The sequence below is a fragment of the Trachypithecus francoisi genome, unplaced genomic scaffold (genome assembly GCF_009764315.1).
Source record: "Trachypithecus francoisi isolate TF-2019V2 unplaced genomic scaffold, Tfra_2.0 Lachesis_group8, whole genome shotgun sequence".
NCBI classification, from domain to species: domain Eukaryota; kingdom Metazoa; phylum Chordata; class Mammalia; order Primates; family Cercopithecidae; genus Trachypithecus; species Trachypithecus francoisi.
This window is the reverse complement of record NW_022681473.1, coordinates 23,783,394-23,811,140: the sequence shown is the minus strand read 5'-3', so window position 1 is coordinate 23,811,140 and position 27,747 is coordinate 23,783,394. Positions and strand designations below refer to the sequence as shown.

General features: G+C 34.8%; 1 long non-coding RNA gene across 1 annotated transcript; it reads right to left on the bottom strand.

The window, feature by feature from the left end:
• Positions 1 to 10,011: 10,011 nt before the first annotated feature.
• LOC117080050 lies at positions 10,012 to 19,185 on the bottom strand. Its single transcript, XR_004435705.1, has 3 exons — positions 19,045 to 19,185; positions 17,133 to 17,137; positions 10,012 to 10,022 (listed from the first exon to the last, which is right to left on the bottom strand). It is a non-coding gene; the product is annotated as an uncharacterized LOC117080050 (long non-coding RNA).
• Between the last annotated feature and the right edge of the window lie 8,562 nt (positions 19,186 to 27,747).

The following is a 27,747-nucleotide window of genomic DNA, read 5'->3' as shown; positions in this document are numbered from 1 at the left end:
ACATTATTGCACCTGAGTTATTATAACTGTCAATGAAGTTTTCTTAATGGAAAGTTGTAATTTAACATCAAAGGTATCATTAATTCAAATGTGCCACAAAAAGTAAGCAAGCAAGTGACCTTTGAATAGGAATGCATGTTGGGAATCCCGTATGAAGCAGACTGCACTTAAACTGCATGATTTTATTGGACCCAATGGACTTCTTCATGGAAATATAAAAAATAAAAAAGTTGGTTTATTTTATTTTACATAGACAAGAAGACACTGAATGAAAAGGTCCCACAAAGATGCAGCAGTGGATTCTCACCCAGCAGTCTTCACCTTATACCAGCCATTCAAGCATCAAGATTACTTGCTGGCTTCAAAAGGCATTTCTGCTTGAGGAGCTATTTCTGCCTGCTAGGCTTCTCTCCTTCTCTTTCAGCAGGTCCCATAGGATAAGAACAACCTTGGTTTCGGTTTAGCTTATTATCCACCTATTGCAGGGAGACCTTTTGTTAAATAATGAGAGCCAAAGGACTTAGAACCATTGGGGTTCCCAATATTTTTCTTCAAGTTGCATTTACTATTCCTACTCAGAATAAACAAACAAACAAAATGCTTATACACACACACACACAGGCACACACGGCACACACACACACACGCATACCATAGCATATAGGCTAATAATTTAACATTATTATATTCTAAAGCTAAGAACAGACAAAAGTAGCCTTAGAATGTGTCATTATAATTCAGCCAAACTACTAGCTACTACTCTGTGTTAATTATGCATAAAAATGAGAGTGTTATTTATGGCTGCTCTGGGATAGATGTATTTATACTGTACAGTCAGGGTCTCCCTATGGGCAGCTGCTTCATCAGTGCTCATTGAATTTAAAAGGCACTTTCCAGATTTATTTCAGATGGCAGCCTTTGAACCCAAGGGCCACCTTGATTGAACTGGTCTCAATGGTCGATTGTCTCATCCCCTGAGAAGCTGCTGGCTTTGAGCTTGATTAGGCTCTGATTGATGTGTGCACCTTAAATCCGTTCCCAGGATGTCCATGAAGAATGAAATGCCACAAAACTGCATTATCTCAGACAAATACATGAAGTGGAATCAGCTTCTATAGAAACTCATCTCAGAGACATGATACATGCGAATGTTGACTGGTGGGTCAGATTGTTCTCCTGCTGGACTTCTAAATATGCAGTTGCAAAAGCATTAACACAAAATTAGAGACTAGTTAAGAGGTTAGCAGCATTGAATGTAGCTGACCTGGAATGATATTAGAGACAGCAGTGACTGGCAATCTACCACCCCACTCAAATCTCATGCTTTTTTTTTTTTTTTTTTTTTTTTTCCTGAAGCTAGTGAAATCTTATTCAGAGTTCCTGCTTATTGAGCAGTGACAGACTTTATATCAAACATTGAACTAAGTGTTTTACATAGAAAGTCATTTAATTCTCACAATGACTTGAAGAACAAAAAAGAGGATTATCACTTCCATTTTGTGATGGCAAATAAGATTAAATAATTTGTCCAAGGTCACAGAACTAACAAGGGCACAGCCGGCAATTCATGCAGGTCTGTTTGCTCCAAAACTCATGCTCTTAACTGCTTCTATACACTCCTTCCTTGTTTATCCTTTGTGCTACATTTTCTCTTTTCCTTGGTTTTCATATTCTGATACGATTTCTTCTTGTTTGTTCTTCCCGTTTGACCTATTGTTTATTTCTTACGCCCCCTTCTTCCATTAAGTCTTCCTCTTGAACCAGAGGTCTCAAAAAATAGCTAGGTTAGATGTTTATTACAGTGATAATATGTTTGAACAAAAGATAAAATCCTTTTTCGCCAATGAGTGGTTTGGCTGCTAAATTATATGTTTTTCCTTTAGAATACGAAATGTCCATGCTTCCTGTCTCAGAGCATCACAAAGGAATAAAGCACTCTATAGAGAGAAGCCCTACCAGCCTACTAATGTTAGGACACTTTTATTCACCAGTCTGTGCAAGGTGTAAAGAAAGAAAAGATATTTTTGAGTAGATTTTGAACACAAACCTATTTAACAACCTGTGAAAAAAAATCTTGAAGATCTGACAAAATATGACAATGCATTTTGGATAATCCACAAAGTATTATTCATCTGATTCTATTATTAGCTTTATTTTTTAAACTATAACTGCAAGCAGAATAGGAAGACAAATATTTCCTAGAAAGTTGCCATATGCAAGTTACCCACACACTAGCAGGTAACAGGGGAATTATTTCGTGAAATAATTGCGACTGGTACCTTTTCATCAAAACCTACGGTAGTAAAATGTGATTAAGAATGCAATAGAGAACAGAAACATTACACGGACTTTCTCAGTCTGCCACATTTCATCAGCCTGCTTAGGACGGGGTTTTCCCTTCGCAAGCACTTTATCACAGAGACATCCTGCTGCATCCTCAGAGTCCATGTGGATAATACAGCTAGGAAAGACGACCCACACCTTCTAATCTAATTTCTGATTTATTCTAGGACTACTATGATATCAGAATGAGACTGTGTGAGGCTTTATAAGAAATGGCTGTACTGTCAGATGACAAAAACTTTAAATATTATAGGATGGGGAATAAAAACATTGTAGTGGCCCTTGGATTTGGACAACCCATATTGAAGCAGAGATAATGCACATATTACTCCTACTTGCCTGTTGTGACAAGATGGCAAGGGAAATATGGAATATCCAACTTTGGAATATTGTGATTCATGACAGTGGAAACACAATTGAGAGAAATAATAGGTACTTTTTTGGTAAAGAAGTAGAGAATATGTAAGCCTTCAAGGCTCCTTGATGTCACATGCTTTTGATATTTGCAAGATTATAAACTGCTGTATCACAGAGACTATGTCTCCTTTGTGTAGAACTCTCAAGTTCTACACAATGCAATACGATATCTCACATATTAATTGATAGGTAAATAACATTTTCCAAAGGAATATACAGGGCTCTTGGATTGCCAGGAAAAGAACATTGTCAGTGTATCTTCTCAAGAAAAAAAAGAGTAGAGCCAGCAGCAACAAAAGGAGAAGTAATGACCACCTATACATTTTGAAGTAAAATCCCAGACCATCCGGTGTATTAAGAAAAGGAACTTTGGAGTAAGGGAGAGCTGGTTTCAAATGCTGGCTAGCATTTGTACTAGCTTTGTGATCTTGGGCAAATTACTTAATCTCTCTGAGCCTCTGTCCTTGGCTAAGGAATGGAGACTTCAGTAGTTTCTGTCTCTAAGCATTGCTGTGAGAGTGAAGAAGATACTATATATTAATATTAAAAAGTTCTAACATACATTTTTAAATGTTACTGTTTTATTTCTGCTACTGATATTACTTCCCACCCTTCTTCCTTTGAAATGTTACACAATCCAAAATTATCTCCTAATTTGCTTCAGTTTAAAAATTTTTTAAAAACTAGCTGGGTGCAGTGGCTCAAGCCTGTAATCATAGCACTCTGGGAGGCCGAGGCCGGTGGATCACCTGAGGTCAGGAATTCGAGACCAGCCTGGCCAACAAGGGGAAACCCTGTCTCTGCTAAAATTACACAAATTAGCTGGATGTGGTGGCAGGCGCCTGTAAACCCAGCTACTCAGGAGGCTGAGGCAGGAGAATTGCTTGAACCCAGAAGGCGGAGGTTGCAGTGAGCCACGATTGCGCCACTACACTCCACCCTGGGCGAACGGGTGAGACTCTGTCTAAAACAAACAAACAAAAAACAGACAAACAAATAAACAAAAAATTCCTTATCCTCTGTATTAATTGTAATTTAAGTGGTTGAAACTCAATTTTCTAAAAGCTTAGTTAGGATTCCTGTGAAAGTATGCTTAAATAAGCATGTTTAGCATATATATAAATAGTAGTTAAAAGATAAAATCCCAATATTAGCCAAGATTAATACAGATATCTTATCTGCATATATAACTCCTCAGACTTCAACTCACAAGTCTTTGCTCATAATGACACTTGTCCTATAATTCTCAAGCTAGTGAAGTTTAAGAATTGGATATTGTCATATGCACAGAAGTAAACTGAAACATCTATTCAATGCTCAAGAATGAGAATGACAAATCCACTCTTAATTTCCAAATCCTCTTGAACAATGATAAATATTTGTAGCAGGAAAAAAGTAAACACCACATCATCTTTACCCTGGGCTCTCAAGCTAGGCTGCCCAACTGAATTGTCCTGGGACTTTTCAAAAAATATATATAGTGAATCTTTGCATTTTTCAAACAAGTCTATCTCTCTTAAAGTAGTAGTGTTAAAAAGTGGTAGTGTTAATAGTGAGAGTTAATATTGACTGGCTCTGTCATTAGCTGTGTGTTTCTGGGAAACCTACGTAACCTCACTAAGCAATTTATAAAATATTAATAATAATGTGACTATCACATAGTGTTATGAGGATCAAATAATGCAATGACTATTCTATGCTTACCTCTGTGTCTAACATAGAGCACCCATCAATGTCCAATGCCATTCCTGTTATACTTCAGGAACCTGAGGTGGTTGACTCTCTCAATGCCTGGAAATGTTTCTAAGAAAGCAAGAATCATATCCTTACAGAAGTCAATGGCATTAGCAACATAACAGTTCAAGAGATTGTAACTCTCCCCTTGTTTTTGACTTTGGTAACAGATTAGTACCAGACATGAAATTGAGCAGATAAGTACTTAAGAAGGAATTTTTTGATAACTGGCAATCTCAACACAAAGCTGAGGTTTCTGTTTCATTATGTTCAAATGACCTTGAAGGAAAGACATTCATAAAGGATTTTTAAGACACCAAAAAAAAAAGAAGGAAAAAACTGAATCTTCACCTCCACCCATTTATCTCTCCACTTTTCAAACAAAAAGCTTCTCTGCTTTTTGTACCAAATGTCCTGTTTTTCTCCAAATTAAGTATATCCAGTCTGAATCCTAGTGTATCAAATGTCAGGTTCTCCATTAAAACACTAAAACGCAATTTAAAATTTACTGTTCAATACTTCAAAATAAAGCATGTGCCCCTGCTAACACTTTATGCCCTATTTTCATTATTTCAAAGAACAATAGATCTGTTATGAAGTTGCATTATTTAAGTAAAAATCAAGGCTATTTGCTTGGGCTGAAATTATATCACTATACTATGTTGATATAAATCACTGTGTTCATAACCATTCTATTTAGCACTTACATATTGTTTTATAACAGAAAAGTTGTTGTTATTTAATAAAAGCACTTTTGCAATAAACAAACACTTTTAAATCATGGGATTTATTGGTGCAAAAACATTGTAAAACGTCGCCATAAAGGTTTTAGAACTTTAATTTTTAAATATTTTAAGACCATATTTAAGACAGGTAGCATGTTCCTTTAATTCGAATTATAAATTTAAGCTTTAATTGACATTTTAGGAATCCAAAATATTCATTTCAAATGATGATAAGAATAGCTATATTTTTTAATATGAAAAGTGTTTTAAATTTCTTTTCTTTGTGCTTTCTTACAGCATGGTGACTTTGTGGTTCAGGATCTATTTTTAAGACGAGCAAATGCAGTTCAAAGCAGCTAAAAACTGCTATGGTGACTTCCATCCCCTCCAAAAGACTAACTTTCTAAGATGTTAGTAAAAAAGTTTCTTTTTTTTTTTCAAAAAAGATTACTGCTAAAGCTTGACTGCTGTCGATGTATGGAATAAAGCCAAACAAGATTAATAGGTCTACAGGGAAATAGATACGAGTCTTTTTTGCAGAATTGTGGAACTCACTAACATTGTTTCCTCAGAAAAATGTAGTATGCAATTTTTAAGTCAGGGATATTGGTGACAAAATTCTTTGTACAATTCTACTACTTCTTCATGATTCTGCCATTCCTACGCCAGAAAGATGTGTCCTGGAATTGTAGACATGAACATGGAGTAAATGGCACCACCATCTCATTACTTTCACAAACTGGAAATCTGGACATCACCCTTAACAGGTTCCCTCCTCTCATTTTCAATATTAAGTTAACCATTGCATTTTTTTGAATCTCTGTATGAAATATCAGTCTCATTTTTCCATTTTTCCCCATTCCCACTGCCAATACCATAGCTGAATCCACGTCCATTTCAGTTTCTGAACATCTGGGCTAGCTCAATCTCCAAAACATATTTTAGTTAGTAGCTGGAGTGACATTGTTAAAAACACAAATGTAAATCAATTATTCCTACCCAACTCCATCAGACATACACATAAAACCATCAAAACCTTCAATGGTCATCAGCATTTCCAACTTGTATACATGTTTCTCCAATATCTTGTAGTGCTCCTTCATCATCTTCATTGTAATTGCAATTAATTTGGTATATGTTAGTAATTTTTTTTAGGGACAGGATTTTGCTATATTGACCAGGCTGGTTTTGAACTCCTAGCCTCAAGCAATCATCCCACCTCAGCCTCCAAAGTAGCTGGAACCACAGGTTTTTGCCACCACTCCCATTAATTATGTTAATGACGATTGTAATAAATCTCTTCTCAGTGCTCTAATTGTTAAGTCAAACCACCTGAATTCAAAAGCTATTTGTGCCCTTTATAAGCTTAATAAACTTGGGATGTGTTTGACTTCTCCAAAACTCAGTTTCTTCATTTTATGTTCAACAAGAACATAATCAGTCCTAATGCATAAGTGATTGTTAACATTGAATATTGTGTTGGAAAAACCCTTAAGTGTCTGATAAGTCTTTAGTAAATATTAGCTATCAATTATTTGACTATATAAGTTGTTTGAGGGCATTTTATCTCTTGTTCATACCAATGAACAAATAAGTGAAATGATTTATTTATTAAAGAGCTCTAAGTTAATGAAAGTATTCAGTCACAAAGAACAGAATACACATTAGTTGACTTAAGCAGAAATAATTTATTATAAGATTGTAAATGGCTTACAAAATCATTGGATAGGAAGACAAAATACACCATCTATCCTTTTGAAAACTCCTAATAAAGCAAGAACATGGAATTTGGACTAAAAGGAAGTTTTTGAATCTTTAATAATCAGAAATTGAGTCGCAAATAAATAATTTACTTGCTCATCTAGCAACAATATCAGAGCAATGAGTTGATCCAGGTCTGAGTCTAAAGCAAATAATTAAATAATTCAGACCTTGACTTCTTCAAAAATAGCAAAATAATGCTTATTTCTTGTTTTTTGTTTGTTTGTTTGTTTTTGCTTTTTAAAGAAAATATTAAAGGAGATTGTATGTAAGACGTCTAATGTTATGCTTTGGAAAATATCAGTAAAGAATTATAATTGTCATTACTATTAACCTCACTGGTATTAACATGGCTCTTTTCCATAGTCATCAACTATATCAATTATACAAACTAATGTCCTTAAAAATAGTCACCAGGCAGCTTCTTTGGAAAGTGACAATAATTTGAAAATGTTGAGGCAGTGATGTCATCTTTGAATTTAAAATCTGATTCAAGAACCATCCTCTACTCTCAAAGTGATAGGTTGAGGAGAAAAGCAAAAGTTTAAAAAGTTAAACAGTTATTTTTAATAGGACACTGGTATTTGATTCCTTATTTACCCCAAAGTTTAAATAAGTAATATTTTGAATAGATCAGAGAGGAAATGAGATAGAAGAAAAAACTGAACTGTGACTGAAGCTAAATACTGAAAGAGACTATCCACAAAATGGGGATTACCTCCAATAATAATGTACATTTATCTGAGGGCTTGACTCGTAGAAGAGTCTAGATAAGAAACTACTTCCTTTTTCTCTTAGATTTAGATAACCAAAACATAGAAAACTATTTAAAAGATTCATATTATTCCCAAGCTATGTTCAATCAGGCTATTTACCAAAAGAGTCTGACCCACACATATGTCTTTCAAAGTAGTTATACATCCATCTTGTGTATAAGTATTTATATATTAACATAAAATTCCACATTTCTAGTAGAATGTTTTATATCTCAGAAAATAAATGTAGGGTCCCCATAGACCAGAAACAATTACATCCCAGCTTCAGTCAATACAGATTTAACAGAGCTTCTTGTTCACTTTCTACACATAAGAACTTAAATATGTGGGTTTGCATGTTTATATCCTTATATATGGCATTTGATAATTACGGATTTGAAAATGAGTAATTCTTCCCAGTGGCCACTTGATCGGTAGTCTAGAGTAAACAATCAAGAAAAATGAAGCAAGCAAAAGAGCTCTTGAAAGTGCCAATTATTGTCAAGGCAGCAATGATGCTTTTAGAAAAATCCATCATTACTCCAGTTAATGATTGGTAAGACTACAGATGACTTTTGCTTTGGTCCAGAAAATTCAGGATATTAACTGAGGAATTGACCATTGATCCCAGGTAATGTAAAGGCCAGTTTTCATAGGATCATTGCTCCAGCAATCTTCTATTCAACATAAGTGCATCTCAGATTGCTAAATCTATAATTTTTGTAAAAAAAAAAATTGGTGCATTTTTACAAATAACCTGACTTGGCATCAGTTAATTCAATTTCTTTTTCTTAATACAGAGTTCAATATCTCCCAGATGTATATCTGACATATTATAATTTACTACGTTTGGGTGATGTATTTTTAGGTATTTCTTGTAAATGACCAATTCCTTATCTATCCACAACCTGAATTCACTATAAATTACGCTAAAATGATAATAGACATGTTGTCAAGGTTGTCAGGGGTCTTTAAAGAAAAATATAGATTTCTTATTTTTAGTAATATAAATTATCATAATCATGTAATAAATATTGTGCACATAGAAGTGATCACTGGGGATTGAAATACTATGCTAACTTATACAGTTATTTTCAATGAATAAGGTGATTGGAAAAAATTTAATAGTAAGAATAGAAAACTGATATTCAAAAAAAAATTCATGGAAAGGCTTAATGCCCAAATATAGGAGCTATTTTACTACAATTAGGGAAAGGAATAGTATTGAGTGATTGAACATGATGCTATAAGGAAAGTCTGATTGGCTTTGGAAAGTGTTTGCAATATATCATTAGTGGAAAAGTTAGTGTCAGAAGAGTATGCATAATATGAGTTATATAGGGAGAGATATAAAGAGTATGTGTGATATGTGTGAGAGAGAAACAGAGAGAGGGAGTAATGAACACCATCTGGAAGAATTATACATCATGGTGTTCACATCTCACAGCTTTCATTTCTTGGGTAAATGTAAGAATTATGTTTTCTAGTTTGTTGTTTATTTTTTGTTTATCTCTGTTTTCTCATTTCCTATATTGAGCATACACTGCATTAAAAAAAAGATACAAATATATTTTAGTTTCAAAAAGATTGATATGCTTGGTATTTTTCATCAATAATTAAGAAATATCACATTTCTGAGGGCACAAGACAAACTTACCCAACTGAATTTTTCTACCACTGGCTAATGCAGCTGCTTTGTCCTCCGTATCTGCCACTTAGTAGCAAATGTGTTAAAATGGTTTGGCTCTATGTCCCCACCCCAATCTCACCTCAAATTGTAATCCCCACGTGCCTAAGGAGGGACCAGGTGAGAGGTGATTGGATCATGGGGGCGGTTTACCCCATGATGTTCCTGTGATAGTGAGTTCTGAAAAGATCTGATGGTTTTATAAGACAATTTTCCCTGCTCTTGCTAGCTGTCTCTTTCCAGCCACCATGTGAAGAAGGTCTTTGTTTCCCCTTTGCCTTCCTTCATGATTGTAAGTTTCCTGAGGTCTCCTCAGCCAGGCAGAACTGTGAGTCTTTTAAAATGTTTTTGTTTATAAATTACCCAGTCTCAGGCAGTTTTTTATAACATTGTGAAAACAGACTAATCCACATGTTAATCATTAACTTGCAGCACAAGAAAGAATAAAGCATTGAATGACCAGCTGTTGCTGAGGATCCTTTTGTGTTGCCAAAACTGAGATGGCACATTGGTCAACTTTAGATCAGAGATGTACTACTACTATGACACTAAACTGTCTCTGTTGTCTATATAATACTATTATTACATAATAATACATTACTTTATAATATTACATTATATTACATAATAATACTATTATTAGATAATAGAGGCAGGTTAGTGATATGTTTCATTAAACATATATAATGATATGTATCATTAATATCAAAAATACAGAAATGGAAGATGCCTTTTCTGGAGAATCACCATATGCCATTAAAAATAAGAAGAATCACCTTTAGGTTAACTACTAAACACTAAGCAGTGAACAAATTGCTTATGGCTAAAATAATTAAATAATTATCCTAATGACACCAGCAAACAAGGAGTAGACAAAACTCCGAAATCAGGAATTTCTAATTCTAAAACTCTTACTCTTCTCTTTCTTTTAGAATGAGAAAAAATGTAAATGTCTTAGGGACATTCCTGCAAACTTTGATCTTTGTGGACATTGCACAACAGATGCCATGTTATTCTCAGTAAATAAAAAAGTATAATCTGACTACTATTTGAGCAAAACTTAGGAAAAAGTCTAAACGCTGTATAATAAAAGTATAATAAATAGACATTCACATAATGAGATATGTACATCATATACCCATTAAATAAGATTTTAAGATGTGTAATGACAAATATTTCTTCTATTTTATTATAATAGTTAACATTTTTGAACACTAATGAGATGGCTGGCATGTGATTTAAGTCGGATCAATGTTCTATGAGTTAGATCCTATTATTAGCCTATCTTGTCGATGAGCTTAGTAATGTATGCAAGTTCTCACAATTGGAAAATAGAATTTGAGGAGTAAAAAATTAATGGGATACAATATCGTTTATAAGGAATTATCATAGCTGCATTAAATACGCAGAATAAAGATTGAGATAAAATACACAAATATAATTATAGTAGAAGCCCCTGTGTGGTAGAACTTAAAGCATTATCACCATTTTCATTATTTTAAGTATTTTATTCTACAATAAAAGTGTATTATTTGGTTGAATTATAAAATAGTTTTTTTTTTTTTGTAGGTTAGTAATGTTTGAATATTGCCTTTTTTTGTATAGCTCAATCTGATTTTATGATAAAGTTTCTTTTATTTAAAGTTCATATGTATCTAATCTCACTCACTGTTCTTTGTTATCTTGGAGGCATCAGGCATTAAAGAAAAATAAGTCTTGGAGAAAGTAGACAATGAGAAAGTAAACTTTCCACACCAAATTACTATTATTTATTCTCTATGAATATTCCACAGTGCCTCATTAGTGCTCTATGCCAAGGGCACTTAATTACTGTTACCCCTGACAGGACTGAAAATGGCACTATTGACAAGTAAACTCTCAGCAACTGTTTGTAGAGTGAATGATCAACATCTTTTCAGGGCTAATTGCATCAAGAGGCTAAAACATGGCATTACTTAGTCTGGGCAGAATAATCCTAGGCATTCTCTTGAGCCATTGCACTCTGAGATTCCTTGCAGGAATAATACAATTGGAAGATGAAAGAAACCAATGATGCTGTCTCTAATCCACCCATTCTGCCAATGTTGAATTATTCCCTCTGGCTCATAACCAACCGTATTGTCCAGTGTTATTTCTATGTATAACGCAGACAGGACAATATCCTGCTTTTAGTCCAACTACAACATTAATAAAGAGACTGAGCAGCCAGACTTATAACTAGTAAAGCAGTGAGTTAGAGTAAACCTTCAGAATGCTGTTTATTGTCATGCCTCATGACATGCAATGATGAAACATACATTTATTAACATGAAAATTATAAGATGTTCTTTTAACTCTAGAATAGAGAGAAATAAGGAGCAGCACGACTGGAATGCTCTGCAATGTTTTATACACATTATGTGTATTAATATATGGAAAGTACTTCATCAATTTCTAGAACATAGTGCACGTCTGAATTAACAGTAGTAATGGTACTATGTTTCTGTGAAAATATACACACCCATAGACTAACCTGTTGATGATAGTGATTTTCATTTATTTATATAAGAACTTTAGTAGTATGGAATCAGCTCCACAAAACTACTTTAACTCAAAGTCACAACTCCTCTGTTCTTTAATCATTTTCCATCCAGCTTTCACAGGAAAGAGAATGATAAAGAGATGTATGCAAAACAGATGCATGTAGCCAAAGGCAAGTCTAATACTTACACCGATTGTTCAGCAGCAGCATGTCTGAATATAACTCCAAAAGGTAATACTTTCCTTCGTAACTCTATTCAGAGAATGAATACAACTTGAAGCAGCAACAACTTGTGAGCCAATTAAAACACTATCACATTTATGGTGGCAGCGCACAAATTCAGAAATTGTCCTGAATTCTTAGTATCTTTTGGCCTAATTTTTTTGTTATTCCTTGTCTCTCCTCTACTGTAAACACTTGGAAGTGGAATATGTATACTATTTGCTCTTTATTCTTTCTTCTAGATTATTTATCTTTATCCTCTCTTGAAAACACTGGGCCCTTTGAACAGCGTGCCATACAGCTACACTCTCCACAAATCTCTGTTGTAGCTCTCTCCATTTTCTCCCAGAGAAACCTCTTACTGGGTTCCCCATTGCTTCCATTCTGGAAACATGGCCATTGACCTGCATTCAGTGAGATACTTTAAAATGTATATTTGATGCCTCAGATCATCAGTGGTTTTCCACAACCTTTAGGGATAAAAAAGTAAGAGACGGGCCGGGCCCGGTGGCTCACACCTGTAATCCCAGCACTCTGGGAGGCAGAGGCACGTGGATCACAAGGTCAGGAGATCAAGACTATCCTGGCTAACATGGTGAAACCCCGTTTCTACTAAAAAAAATATATATATATACACACAAAAAAATTAGCCAGGCATAGTGACATGTGCCTGTAGTCCCAGCTACTCGGGAGGCTGAGGCAGGAGAATTGCTTGAGCCTGGGAGATGGAGGTTGCAGTAAGCTGAGATCATGTCACTGCACCCCAGCCTGGTGATCAAGCAAGACTCCGTCTGAGGTGAAAAAAAAAAAAAAAAAAGAAAGAAAAAAAAAGAAAAAAAACAGAGTAACAGACTTTACTCTCTTTCTTTTATCTCAAAAGCACTTCCTCCTATTGACTCCAAATCAACCATATTCTCCTTAAAGCTAGTTTCTGCTTCAGGACCTTTGCACTTGGTGTTAGCTGGTGCTACTATGTCCTGGCCTTCAAAAAGCACCTACTCAGAAAACTCTTCTTTAATGATCCTGTGTGAATAGCTATCTATTAACCCCATATAATATTTTATGCTTCTTCATAATACAAACTGTTCTTATCACTATTTAGTGTATATTATATACTTTTCTTTCTTATCTTTATTTTATGTTTTTCACATTAAAATGTGTGCTCCATACAAGATCAAAGCATTTATCTTTCTTATCAAGGGGTCCATCTCTCTTACCTAGAATGGTGACTTGCATGTAGTACATGCTCATCAATATTTATTGAACAGATAATTTTTTATACTAGGTGAAAAAAATCACAGAGCTTGTTACAAATGATCCCTATTTCATTCTGTCTAAAAGGATAGAGCTTAAAGACAGAGTTTTATGACTTTAAAATACACCGCTGACTTTTCTTTGGTATTTTCATCTGAGTGCATTAAAAAAATTTAGATTTTCTCTTTATGTCAATTAAGAACAGGAAAATGGGGAGGTGTATTAGTCTGTTTTCACACTGCTATAAAAATACTATCTGAGACTGCGTAATTTATCAACAAAAGAGGTTTAATTGACACACAGTTCTGCATAGCTGGGAAGGCCTTAGGAAACTTACAATCATGGAGGAAGGTAAAGGGGAAGCAGGCAACTTCTTCATATGGAGGTAGGAGAAAGAGAGAGAGAACAAGAAGGAAGTGCCCACTTTTAAACCATCGGATCTTGTGAGAACTTACTCACTATGACAAGAACAGCATAGGGGAAATCTACCCCCATAATCCAATCACCTCCCACCAGGTCCCTCCCTCGAGACATCGGGATTACAATTTCAGATAAGATTTGGGTGGGGACACAGAGTCAAACTGTATTAGGAGGGGTACTTAATACTTACCTTTTGTGTCTTATAAAGGAGAATTTCATAGAGCAGGAAAAACATATGTCTCTTTCTCCATGGGAAGAAAGGTAACTTATGATTGGAAGAAGAAACATGGAACCCACGGTTCAGTGCACTTTGGTGATATTCATTTGGACCTGCCTTTTTCTGAGTGTTCCTTTACGATTTTCTCTCCTGTAGAGGCATAGCCTGTTTCTAACCCTGAGGTAGAAGTGGGAGTTGGAGTGGAAGGTTAAGAAGGAATATATAATCATATCTGTAACCAAGTAATTAAGTCTCTTTAATTCAGGAATGTTAGGTTTTACATTAGAAAGCCATGTTTTCACCGTAGGTCAAGACATATTCTCCAAATGAGCTTTATTAGTGATAACGCTGGTGTTTTGATTTCCATCTGTCTGACTCATGTGTGAGTTTTTAATTGATTCAAACCTCAAGGTGAGGAGTGGTCAACAATTAATTTTTGCTCCTAAAACCCAAACATATATGTTAACTCCCTCTGTGCTAGAGTATTTCCTCCTATAAGCATAGTTATTCACTCAATATTGAATGAGAGCCTACTAAGTTCAGTGGTATTAAGTATTATAGACAAATATTACAGATAAAAAGATAAATCAGATACGTATTAAAGTAGTATGGACAAAAAATAAGATACAGAATTAACCTGATGGAATTCATGTTCTAGCGGTCAATGAAATGAACTCTAATTGACATTATAATATATATAGGGGCACACTCGCTTGAATAAATTTACAAAGCACAGAATTACATTTTTTCATAAATTAGATTATTAACATTCTTTTGCATTTTGTGGTTCTTCACCTTATTACCCCAGGCCATGCAGGTCAAGGATAACAATGTGATTCAAACACCATTAAACTTTAATATTACCCTTTCTTTTGTAAGTGAAAAAAATACACCACCAATTAATAAGCACAAAGTAATTCAGAAGCAGACACAAAGATCACTTCAGAGTCATCAATCCCATCAGAGAAACCAGGAGACCAGTCATCAGTCAGACTTTAATCAGCAGCAATGGATGGGATAAAAATGAGCAGCATTCTGGGGATAATTGTTGAGACTGTATGCTTTCTCCTGAGATCATTTGTCTCATCATCAGCAATTAAGTTGGTGTTTCATTGTGTTTATAGTAAACATATTTTTAAGGATAAAAAAGGAGATAGGGAGCAAGAAAAGGAAACAGAAGATAAAAGAGGGAGAGAGAAGAGAGGCCAGGAGGAAGTGTCATGTTTGCTTCACTGAAATATATAATGTGAATGCAATCGGCAAAAATGGAGGGACTTGGACGGAGTGTTAGAGAGAGATTGTAGCATCCTGATAAGGTAAAGCTTTGCAAGTCCTAGTAAAGGATTTTAACTCCATCCAAAGAGCAAAGAGGAGCCACTGAAAGATTTTATCTACAGGACTGTTGTACTCCCAGTAGTGTGAGTAAAGGTCACCTGGGCTGCAGCAAAAAGAATACATTTGAACTTGATTACAGTTTCCAGGTTAGTTTTATTCTCATATCTTATGTGGCCCTCAAAGGTGTGAAGAAGGGATGATAGGAAAAGGTAAGTGGCTTAGAATCAAGGCAAGTCTCAAGTTCCTACCCACTGAAGTATATTGCTTCTTTTTCCTAAGAGATGTGGCAGGTTCTCATGTGGACAGGTTGCTGAACAGAGCTTCAGAAAGGAGCCTTGAAGGCACAGGAAACCTGGAATGGTCATGATGCTCATGAATGTGCTCTAGGGGTACAGTTGTGGCTGTTTCTAACCCTACTACGCTCAACATATCAAGAAATAGGCAAGAATCCTGAAAAACAGTGAAAAAAGCCTAAGATGGTAAACTAGAAGGAGAATTTGGTTAGGGATTTTTTAGGAGCTGTGTTACTGATTGTCCTCTGGATGCCTAAATGCCAATCCAGTAGGCCCCATGTACAAACTAAAGATTCCTATAGATGGAGTAGATGAAAATGTTACCATGGTACTGCTATGCCATTATTGACTAACAGTAGACATTCGAACACCACCCTGGTACAAAGAGTGTTCTTCTGTATGAGGTTTGAGGGGGCTCCCAAGATGAGAAATGTGAGTCACACCCAGAAGATCTCTAAAAATAATAGTGACCTGTGGAGCAACCATTGCAGAACCTGAAATAACACCTAGTGAAATACTTGAAATGAATTTCTCAGAATTATTCATCTATCCTATTGTGAGATACTACCAGGACCAATTTTATCAGTCCTCTAAATAAATGCTGTTTACTTCTTAAATATCAGATATTTATATATTTATTTTCATACTTTTCTAGCAGACCATAACAAAGTGTCTTATTTTAACAACTTTCCCAAAGATAGCTTGAGCAAAGGACTTATTTCCTAAATCACACCAAGACCACCGTATGTACCAGCAGCCATGGTCATGCCTCACATCCCTGTTCATATCAGTGGCTATCTGAAGTTTGAGCACACCCCCATCCCCTGACAGGTTAGCATCCTTGTCCTGCTTTGTACCTCTCTAAACTAAACCAATATCTCATTGCTTTCCTCCATTTGTGTCCCTATATTTCCATTAAAAAATATTTCTTCCCTGTGATCAGCTCCTAGCTCTGGATTTCCCAATATGCCTGAAAGCAGAGAGACTCTAGAGGTAAAGAGTAAGCCAAATAACATGAATCACTCTTGATTCAGAGCAGATATGGACACTAACATGGGGGGCTGCTCCTCTGCTTTCCTTCCTTCCCCCAAACTCCAAGTCTCCAATCTGAGAAGATAGGCATATGATCATGGCCATGAAGGGATTTCAGGGTATAGAACTCATTGTCTTTAGGGTTCTAGAAAATCACTGCAGTCACACTGCATGTAACATCTCTGACTGTTTCTCAATTCTTTCATTGGTCAAATATGTCATATCCCTCCAGTTTAGCTTCAACTTTTAAATTACTGTAATCTAAAATTATCTGATGGCTCTTTTATGTATAAAAGATTCATTAACCCAAAAATAATAGGAACCATAGCTCAGGTGACTTGCTTTCTGCAAAATCAGATTGCTTCCTAGAAAATTGTTAACTTATATCAAGATACTAAAATTCATTTCTAAAACACTAGGACTAAACATTCAAGAATAAAACATTTCAGTGCTAAGTGTTTACAGCAAGTAAGCTTCTGTGATTCTAAAAGAAAATTCATTTTAAATCTTTGCTTGTCCCTAGTGACCTAGGAAAGTAAATTTAATAAAAGACCTTGTACTGGCATAAATTGCTTAGGGAAAACCTATAAATTGAATGAAACATACAAAGCTATTCTTGATTGAGAAAGTAATTTTTTAACAATCTAACATCATGACTAAAATAACTAGAAAAACAAGAGAAAACCAACCAAAAATTTAGCAGAAGACAGAAAATAATCAATATCAGAGGTGAACTGAAGGAAATTTACATAGCAAAAATTCAAAAGATCAATGAATGTAGGAGATGGTTTCCTGAAAAAAAAAAAAATTGATAAGATAGAGAGGTTGCTAGCTAGGATAATAAAGAAGAAAAGAGAGAAGATACAAATAAACACAATTAGAAATGATAAAGGGGGACTTTACCACTCTGACCCCACAGAAATAGAAACAACAATCAGATACTGTGATGAATACCTCTGTGTGCACAAACTAGAAAACCTAGAAGAGATGGATAAATTCCTGGACATATACATTCTCCCAAGACTGAACTAGGAAGAAATTGACTCCCTGGACAGACCAATAATAAGCTCTGAAATTAAATCAATAAGAAATAGCCTACCATCCAAAAAAAGCTCAGGACCAGATAGATTAAGAGCCAAATTCAACCAGATATACAAAGAATAGATGATACGATTCCAACTGAAACTATTCCAAAAAATTGAGAAAAAGGGACTCCTCCCCAATTCATTCTGAGGCCAGCATCATCCTGATACCAAAACCTGGCAGAGATATAACAAAAAAAAAGAAAAAAAAAAAACTTCAGGCAAATATCCATGAACATAGATAACAAAAATCCTCAACAAAATACTGGCAAATCAAATTCAGCAGCACATCAAAAAGCTAATCCTAGGAATACAGTTAACCAGGAAAGTGAAAGAACTCTATAATGAGAATTTTTAAAGCATTGCTCAAAGAAATCAGAGATGATGCAAACAAATGGAAAAATATTTCATGCTCATGGAGAGGGAGAATCAAAATTATTAAAATAGCCAGCTGGGTGCGGTGGCTCCTGCCTGTAATTCCAGCACTGTGGGAGGCCTGAGGTGGGTGGATTACCTGAGGTCAGGAGTTTAAGACCAGATTGGCCAATATATTGAAACCCTGTCTCTACTAAACATACAAAAAAGTAGCTGGGAGTGGTGGCAGGCACCTGTAATCCCAGCTGCTCAGGAGGCTGAGGCAGAAGAATTGCTTGAACCCAGGAGGAGGAGGTTGCAGTGAGCTGAGATCATGCCATTGCATTGCAGCTTGAGAAACAAGAAAGAAACTCCATCTCAAAATAATAATAATAATAATAATAACAACAACAATAAATAGCCATATAGCCCAAAGCAATTTACACATTCAATGCTATTTCTATCAAACCACCAATAACATTCTTCACAGAACTAGAAAAAAACTATTTTAAAATTCACATGGAACCAAAAAAGAACATGAATAGTCAACGAAATCCTAAGCAAAAAGAACAAAGCTGGAAGTATCATGCTATCTGACTTTAAACTATACTACAGGGCTGCAGTAACCAAAACAGCATGGTACTGGCACAAAAACAGACACATTAGCAAATGGAACAGAATAGAGAGCCCAGAATTAAGGTTACACACTTACAACCATCTGATCTTTGACAAAGCTGACAGAAGCAAGTAATGGGAAAAGGACTCCTTATTAAATAAATTGTGCTGAGATAGCTGTCTAGCCATATACAAAAGTCAACTCAAGATGGATTGAAGACTTAAATATAACAGCCAAAACCATAAAAACCATGGAAGACAATATCATTCCTTGGACAATATCATTCTGGACAGAGGAAATGGCAAAGATTTCATGAGAAAGAGCCAAAAGCAATTGCAACAAAAGCCAAAATTGACAAATAGGATCTAATAAAACTTAAGAGCTTCTACATAGCAAAATAAACTACCAACAGAGTAAACAGGCCACCTACAGAGTAGGAGAAAATATTTCTATCACATCTGACAAAGGTCTAATATGTAGCAATATCCAGCATCTATAAGGAAGTTAAATTTACAAGAAAAAAAAAAAAACATTTAAAAGTGGACAAAGAATATGAGCAGACACTTCTCAAAAGGAGATATACATGTGGGCAACAAGTATATGAAAAACAGCTCAATATCACTGATCATCAGAGAAATGCAATCAAAACCACAAAGAGATATGAGCTCACACCAGTCAGAATGGCTGTTATTAAAAAGTCAACAAATAACAGATGGTGGTGAGGTTGCAGAGAAAAGGGAATGCTTATACAAAAGAGTTGTATTTAAAACCCTTTAAATAAAAAGCGTTGTATATAAAAGGGCAAATTTGTTCAACCATTGTGGTAAGCAGTGTGGTGATTCCTCAAAGAGCTAAAAACAGAACTACTATTCAACCCAGCAATCCCATTACTGGGTATATACCCAAAGGAATATAAATCCTTTTACCATGAAGACACATGCACATATATGTTCACTGCAGCACCATTCACAGTAGCAAATACAGGGAATGAACCTAAATGTCCATCAGTAGTAGACTGGTAAAGAGAATGTGGTACATATACATCATAGCCATAAAAAAGAATGAGAGCATGTCCTTTGCAGGAACATGGATGAAGCTGGAGGCCATCATATTTAGCAAACTAACACAGAAAAAATAACTATTGAGTACTAGGCTCAGTTATTAGTGATGAAATAATCTGTACAACAAACCCCCATGACATAAGTTTTCCTACATAACAAACCCGTACATGTAACCCTGAACCTAAAATAAAAGTAAAAAAAAAAAAAAGTAATTTTAATATTACTCTGCATGCTTTCTTATGGAATGAAGAAGAAACTTATATGATTATCATTAAAATTGAATCTAAAAATGTTTGAATAAAAAATGTTTATTCCACTTATTGCATTTTACCTTTCATGGGTAATATCAATTGATTCATTAGTATAACCTGCATTTCTAGTCAATTGCACTCTCTAGTACTCTTGTCTGATGGCTTAATTTACACAAATAAATAATTTTTTGAAAGAAAAAATTTAAGTAGCTTCCACTGAGGTGTGTTTTCCAAAATTATGAAGAAGTAATACATTATTGATGTCATCCATGAATTTGTATTGAAATATATTCTCTCCAACAAAAACCATAGGACCTTCTGGCTAAAATATTACTTTCATACTTGTAGAAAAATCATCATGTAAACCATGAGAAAGTACAGCTGCCTACTTGGATTTTTGAGAAGTGGTTGCTTTGGTTGCTGTAATAGTAAATGATCTCTGAAACACGCTACTATATTTGGGTTATTCATCTCATTTCTCTCTTCCTCTTACATTTTTAGATTGCATACATTTCTGACCAAAGGGCAGAGGAAGTGCACTCACTGGATTTAAACAACTCTGTGCTCATTTCCAAAATCCCAAATATGGCATGCGAGATAATAGTTCTGCTACATAAGTTAAGGCATAGGAACAAAGAATGCTAATGTATATAAATCTCTATGCTTGATGTGTAAAGCTTGAATAATAATACTTTAAGTATGTGAAAATGAAGATGCTGATAACTTGCCAAATATAACTGGAAATCTGCAGAATTATATTCAATAACTGAATGTCAATTCAAGAGGAAACCATCTCTATCAAAGGTAAAATAAAAAAGAAAAGAAGATGTACTATTCTAACATAGTAATGCTTATTTTTTTGAAAAAGCATTATTATAAATATGTATACTCTACCATCTGACCTGAATTACAAATTCCTTGACAACATGGCCTATTCCTTATGTTTATTTTCTTTGTGTTTATTATATGGCCTGTCACACAGCAATTGATAAGTAAAATATTATTTTTCCTAATATTGGTAGTGATATCTTAATTCAGAAGATACCTTAAAAAACAATTAGCACTAGCCTCATCTTTGAAAATGCGGAAATTGTTGTTCAGAGTAGTTCCATACTTTGTCAAGGTCAAATACTAATGCATCACAGATAGGGACTGAAATTAGCATTTCCCCTCACTCAATCCAGGGCTCTTTCTAATGCAGCCTACCAAATCTCATCAGCATATATGGATTGATATTTATAACACAATGAGTAGTCATAATGTCATTCTTCATAACGTGTCTGTTGAAGAATATTACATCTTCAACAAACGTCTTCTGGGGCTGTGCAACATACCAACTGGAATAGACATAGAAATGAGTAAGACAGACTTTCCTTACTAAAGAGGTTTACAGTCTGGCAGAGATGATAAGCACACAAATAGTGACTTTCCATTGCCCCAGGCCAGCATAATTTTTAAAAAGAAGAGAAAAGTTGTAGGACTTACACTTTCCAGTTTACCATCTCACACCAGTTAGAATGGCAATCATTAAAAAATCAGGAAACAACAGTTGTTGGAGAGGATGTGGAGAAATAGGAACACTTTTACACTGTTGGTGGGATTGTAAACTAGTTCAACCATTATGGAAAACAGTATGGCGATTCCTCAAGGATCTAGAACTAGATGTACCATATGACCCAGCCATCCCAATACTGGGTATATACCCAAAGGATTATAAATTATTCTACTACAAAGACACATGCGCACGTATGTTTATTGCAGCACTATTCACAATAGCAAAGTCTTGGAATCAACCCAAATGTCCATCTGTGACAGACTGGATTAAGAAAATGTGGCATATATACACCATGGAATACTATGCAGCCATAAAAAAGGATGAGTTTGAATCCTTTGTAGGGACATGGATGCAGCTGGAAACCATCATTCTTAGCAAACTATCACAAGAACAGAAAACCAAACACCGCATGTTCTCACTCATAGGTGGGAACTGAACAATGAGATCACTTGGACTCGGGAAGGGGAACATCACACACTGGGGCCCATCATGGGGAGGGGGGAGGGGGGAGGGATTGCATTGGGGAGTTATACATGATATAAATGATGAATTGATGGGTGCAGACGAGTTGATGGGTGCAGCACACCAACATGGCACAAATATACATATGTAACAAACCTGCATGTTATGCACATGTACCCTAGAACTTAAAATATAATAAAATAAAAAAAAAGAAAAACAAACAAAATTTTTTAAAAAATGTATTACAAAGCTATAGGAATCAAGACAGTATGGTGTTTGCATAAGAATAGACACAGATCCATGGCAAAGAATTAAGAACTCAGAAATGAATCTTAACATTTATGGTCGATTGATTTTTGAGAAAGGTGCTAAGGCAATTTAATAGTGAAAGGATAGCAATTACCACAAACGGTGCTGGTACAATTCAATATGCATACTCCAGTGATGAAGGTAGACTCTTACTTCAAACTATATATAAATATTAAGTCATAATGGATAGGACTAAGCATATTAGAAGAAAATATAGGATCAAATCTTTGTTCCTTTGATTTAGGCAAATATTTCTTAGATACAACACGTGAGCACAAAAATATGAGAAAAACTAGATAAATTGGGTATTATTACAATTAATAACTTTTGCTTCTCAAAAGATATAGTTAAGAAAATGAAAAGTAGGCAACAGATTAGGAGAAAATATATACAAACTTATCTCCAATAAGACTCTTTTATCCAAAAAATGTAAAAACCCATTACAACTCAATAAGAAGTCAATTAAAGTCAAATAAAGAAGCAAATTAAAAATAAGCAACAGATTTCAATACGTATTTCACCAAAGAATAAATACAAATGGTCAGTAGAACATAACCATATTCTCAATATCACTACAGTATCAAGGAATGCTAATTAAAATTATAATGAGGTTCAAAATTTATACCCACTAAGATGGCTATAATGAAAGAGAAAGATAATAACTAGTGTTTTTGAGAATGTAGATAAATTGAAACCCTTTTATATTGCAGGTGGAAAAATAAGATCATACAATCACTTTGGCAAACAGTTCATCAGTTTCTTAAAATGCTAGATGTGGAATGAACATATGACCCAGCAATTCCGCTCCTAGGTGTTTACTTGAAAGTAATGAAAACATGTCCACACAAAGACTGGTACATAAATGTTCAGGGCAACAGTATTCATAATAGCTAAAAAGTGGAAACAATCAAAATATTGATAAACTGTTGAACATATAAAAATATTATATATCCATACAAGAGAATAATATTTGTCAGGAATAAAATACTGATTTCTGTTATGAAATCAATATATCTCAAAAACATTATGCTATGTGTAAAAATTATATAATTTCATTTATACAAAAATGTCCAGAAATGGGGCATCTATAAAGACAGAAAATAGACTATTGGTTGCCTAGAGCTAGAGATGGCGATTGGCAGTGACTACAAATGGGTAAAAGGTTCCTATTTGGTGTGATGAAATGTTAAAAAAAAATTGGCGATGGACATATCACTCTGTAAATTTACTAAAAATCATTGAACCATACACTTAAAATGAGTGGATTTTATTGTATGTAAATTATATTGCAATAAAATTATTAAGAAATACAATTAAGCACCCTACATTATCTGATCTTCATTGCTCCAACTTATTCTTAATTTTCCCCCATATATTGGTTTTGGTTTTCTACACACCGTGGTCCCTTTCAACTTCAATCTTGATGATCAGCTTGCTTGGAAAATATTTCCCATAAATCTTTCCTTGAAAAACATCAATGCATTATTCTGAATGCAGTCTAAGCATCATCCCATCCAAAAAAATTCTACTGCACGTCAAAGTCATGCCCCGCTTCAAAGCTCCTATTGCATCTTATATATACATCACTACCCATATACTCTATTATATTAATATATCTGTTTATCTTCAGGTCTGCTCTTTAGACTATAAGCTCTCCAAGAGCAAAGTAGTGCATCTCATTTATTTTTGTGTCTCTCCTCAGTGATTAGCACAGATGGTTTTTCAATAAATATTTATTGAATTAAAATCTATGCAATAAGACGTGACAATTCCAAGAAAGGCAATAGGAACTAGATACGGTGAAGGCACAGATACTCAAGAGCTTTATTTGGCATGATGAAGAAAGGAAAAACAAGAGCTATCTGGGTAAATGCAGTGGCACCAGACTGAGAAGAAACTACAACTTCGGTGTACAATTGGAGAGATTGTGTTGGAAATTTACAGAGAACCAGCTTCCCAATGGAAAGAGACTTCTGCAGAAGCAGTTTATCCAATATCAAACAATAATGCAGAGGACTGTATAAAGGAAGGGGAATGCCTATATTATATGCATTTTATTATAATAAAATAATAAAGGACTTTTCTAAACATGATATAACAATAATACCAAGATATTTATCTCTCTTTTTATCAAGTACTAAATAAAAGAATCATTGCAGTCTCTTGCCTTTTTTGTATCTACTCTGATGTAACGTGTCATTTCATCCTTTTGTTCTTGACCCATTCAATCAAAAAACACATTTAGCCCAAAGTTATCATCTTAACTGCATGCAAACAGGAATGGAGAGGTTAAGTTTCTTATTCAATGTAATGTAATAAGTCAGCGACACAACTGAAGTATCAACTTAGGTCCCTGAGTTCTTAGTACAGGACTTTCTCTCCTTGCTTTTATAATAGTTTACCTTTATTATATTCTTTCCATGATTTGTATTATCTGTGTGTGCATTTGTGTGTGTGTGTGTAGAAAAGTGGAGATGAGAAATAGGGTAGAGCAGAGGCAGCAATATACAAGTAAAGTTGTGACGGTTAACTATGCTAATGGCTAGATGTATTATTTAGTGTCTATTTGACATGAGGCACTGTGCTTAGCATTTTTACATGCATTCTCTACTTTGATCATCAAAGTCTTCTAAGAATTTATCTATGAAAAAAAAAAACAAAAAAAACTCAGAGGCTTATGAAGGTTAAAAAATTTCTCAGTGTCACCTAACAAGTAACAGGTAATATCCAGGACTATATAATTCTTAAGTCTATGCTGTTACACACCGTATCACACCACAACCCATTCATTACGTAGGGTGTACTGCTTATGCTTTCAGTAGTTATTTGGCTCGTGAGTTTCCTTTTTCATGATCTTTCTCGTATTTCTAAATTGATACATCAGAGAATAGTACGGATTGAGTATCCTTACAGTATAAAATAGTACGGATTGAGTATCCTTATCCAAAATGGTTGGCCAGGTACAGCGACTCATGCTTGTAAAGCTAGAACTTTGGGAGGTGAAGGTGAGAGGATCAGTTGAGCCCAGGAGATTGAGAACAGACTGAGCAAGATGGCGAGATCCTACTTCTACAAAAAAAAAAAAAAAAATTAAAGGAAAAATAGGCATGGTAGTGTTCTCCTGTAGTCCCAGCTACTTGGGAGGATGGGGCAGGAGGATCCGTTGAGTCTAGGAGTTTGAGGATGCAGTGAGATGTTGATTGCACCATGTACTCCAGCCTAGGTGAGAGAGTGTAACCCCATCTTTAAAAAAAAAAATTAAATGCTTGAGACCAGAAGTGTTTTAGGTTTTGAATTTTTTTTTTTGAATTTTGGAATATGTACATGATACTTACCAGTTGAGCAACCCAAAATTCAAAAACCTGAAATTCAAAATGCTCCAATGAGCATTTCCTTTGAGTGCCATGTTGGCACTCAAAAAGTTTTAAATTTTGGAGCATTTGGATTTTAGATTTTCTGATTAGTGATGTTCAGCCTGTATTAATAAACACCTTCTAATGCAGTTACTTAACTGGTAGCTTATGACACAAACACTTGAACAGTCTTGCTATTGATCTTTTCATTATCCAACTGTAAAACCACACTGTCTTAGAGATACAAATTGATAAAACATGTAGCTATAATAACATATCCTGAAATATAATTTTTCCTAGCAAGTGAAATATCTGTCATTTATGGCTTTTAAGGAGTATTTATGTTGTATTTCTAAAATAGAAACAAAGAATAAAAATAAAAATGAAGTAGCAACAAGAAAGAGATCACAAAAAATATCAAACCAATTAATTTGAATTAATTTGAAGATTATTTAAATGAGAAGATCTTATTATATCACTAAGAAACACAAGTTTACCTGTATGGGATGAAAAATGAAAAAGTGACTGGGTATGGTGGCTCAAGACTGTAATCCCAGCACTTTGAGAGGCTGAAGGGGGCAGATTACCTGAGGTTGGGAGTTTGAGACCAGCCTGGCCAACATGGTGAAACCCCGTATCTACTGAAAATACAAAAATTAGCCAGGTGTGTTGACAGCACCTATATTCCCAGCTACTCAGAAGGCTGAGGCAGGAGAATCGCTTGAACATGGGAGGTGGAGGTTGCAGTGAGCCAAGATTGCACCACTGCACTCCAGCCTGGGTAATAGAGTGAGAGTCCATTCGAGAAGAGAAGAGAAGAGAAGAGAAGAGAAGAGAAGAGAAGAGAAGAAAAAAGTGCTCTCTAAACCAACTAAGAATGCAAACATAATTTCAGGGCAAATGCTCAATATAACATGAAAATAAAACACTTCCTGATAAGCATTAATGGGCAGGTTACAAGTGATTCTTATCAAGTAGAACAAATATTGTATCATTATGTTATGTTCTAATTCCCCTAGTCTTTTCCCTCTTCCCCACCCTTAGCCTGTAAACTACGTAATAACCTTCAGAGCATACATGCAGGCAGATGTCCACACCCTCATTTTCATTTGTCATGTAGTATCTGCAGTACTTGCTTAAACTTTTCTTGATATATCCTTTCTCTCATTTACAGTCTTACTATTATTTGTGCTTAAGATAAAGTTAGTAATACATTTTAATTTACAAACTAAGCTTCCCTATTTGATAATAATTCAAATTCTGTCTTTAAGACATATTAACTCACATAAAGATAGAGAGGCACTTATTTTTGTTCACTTTTCCCAGAGTCTATATTTTGTGGAACTTCAACCAAACCCACAGTACTATTTAAGAAAGATCCAGATCGCAAATTCATTAGGATATCTACTTGTCAAATGTATTATTCCCATTAATTTGTATATTATATGCAGCTGAAGGTAATAAAAAATGGCATCTTGATGAAACCAACAGTATTTTGCTAATTCTGAAAGCTTCACGTTTTGTGTAAATTACCGACCCTTGACAAATAGTCCCCATTCTAAAAGATTCTAATTATTTCCACTGGAAACATATATTTTAGAAGTGAAGTAAACCTTTCTTGTATGCTATCATGACCAAAATTATTATCTTGACTGACTTCCATAAAAATTAACAACATACCAAGAATTAGAAAATGTATTTGTTTGGTGTCTGATATTAACTGCATGAAGAGTTGCTAGACAAAATCAGCACATCTACATTCATTCCCACAGTTGCAAATTCAGAAAACATTGGTGAGCATTACACACAGGAGCTGACCCTCAAAGTCCTTTTTTGATATTAACTTTTTTTGATGTGACACTTTACATTCTGTATAGATAATTGTATTAGTTTCTGGTAGTAGAAATTACTTAATGTTTTTAACTGATCTAGCTGATATATGTCCTTGTGTTTTCTGTCCCATCTTCATCCCTTTATCCCTTTCCCAT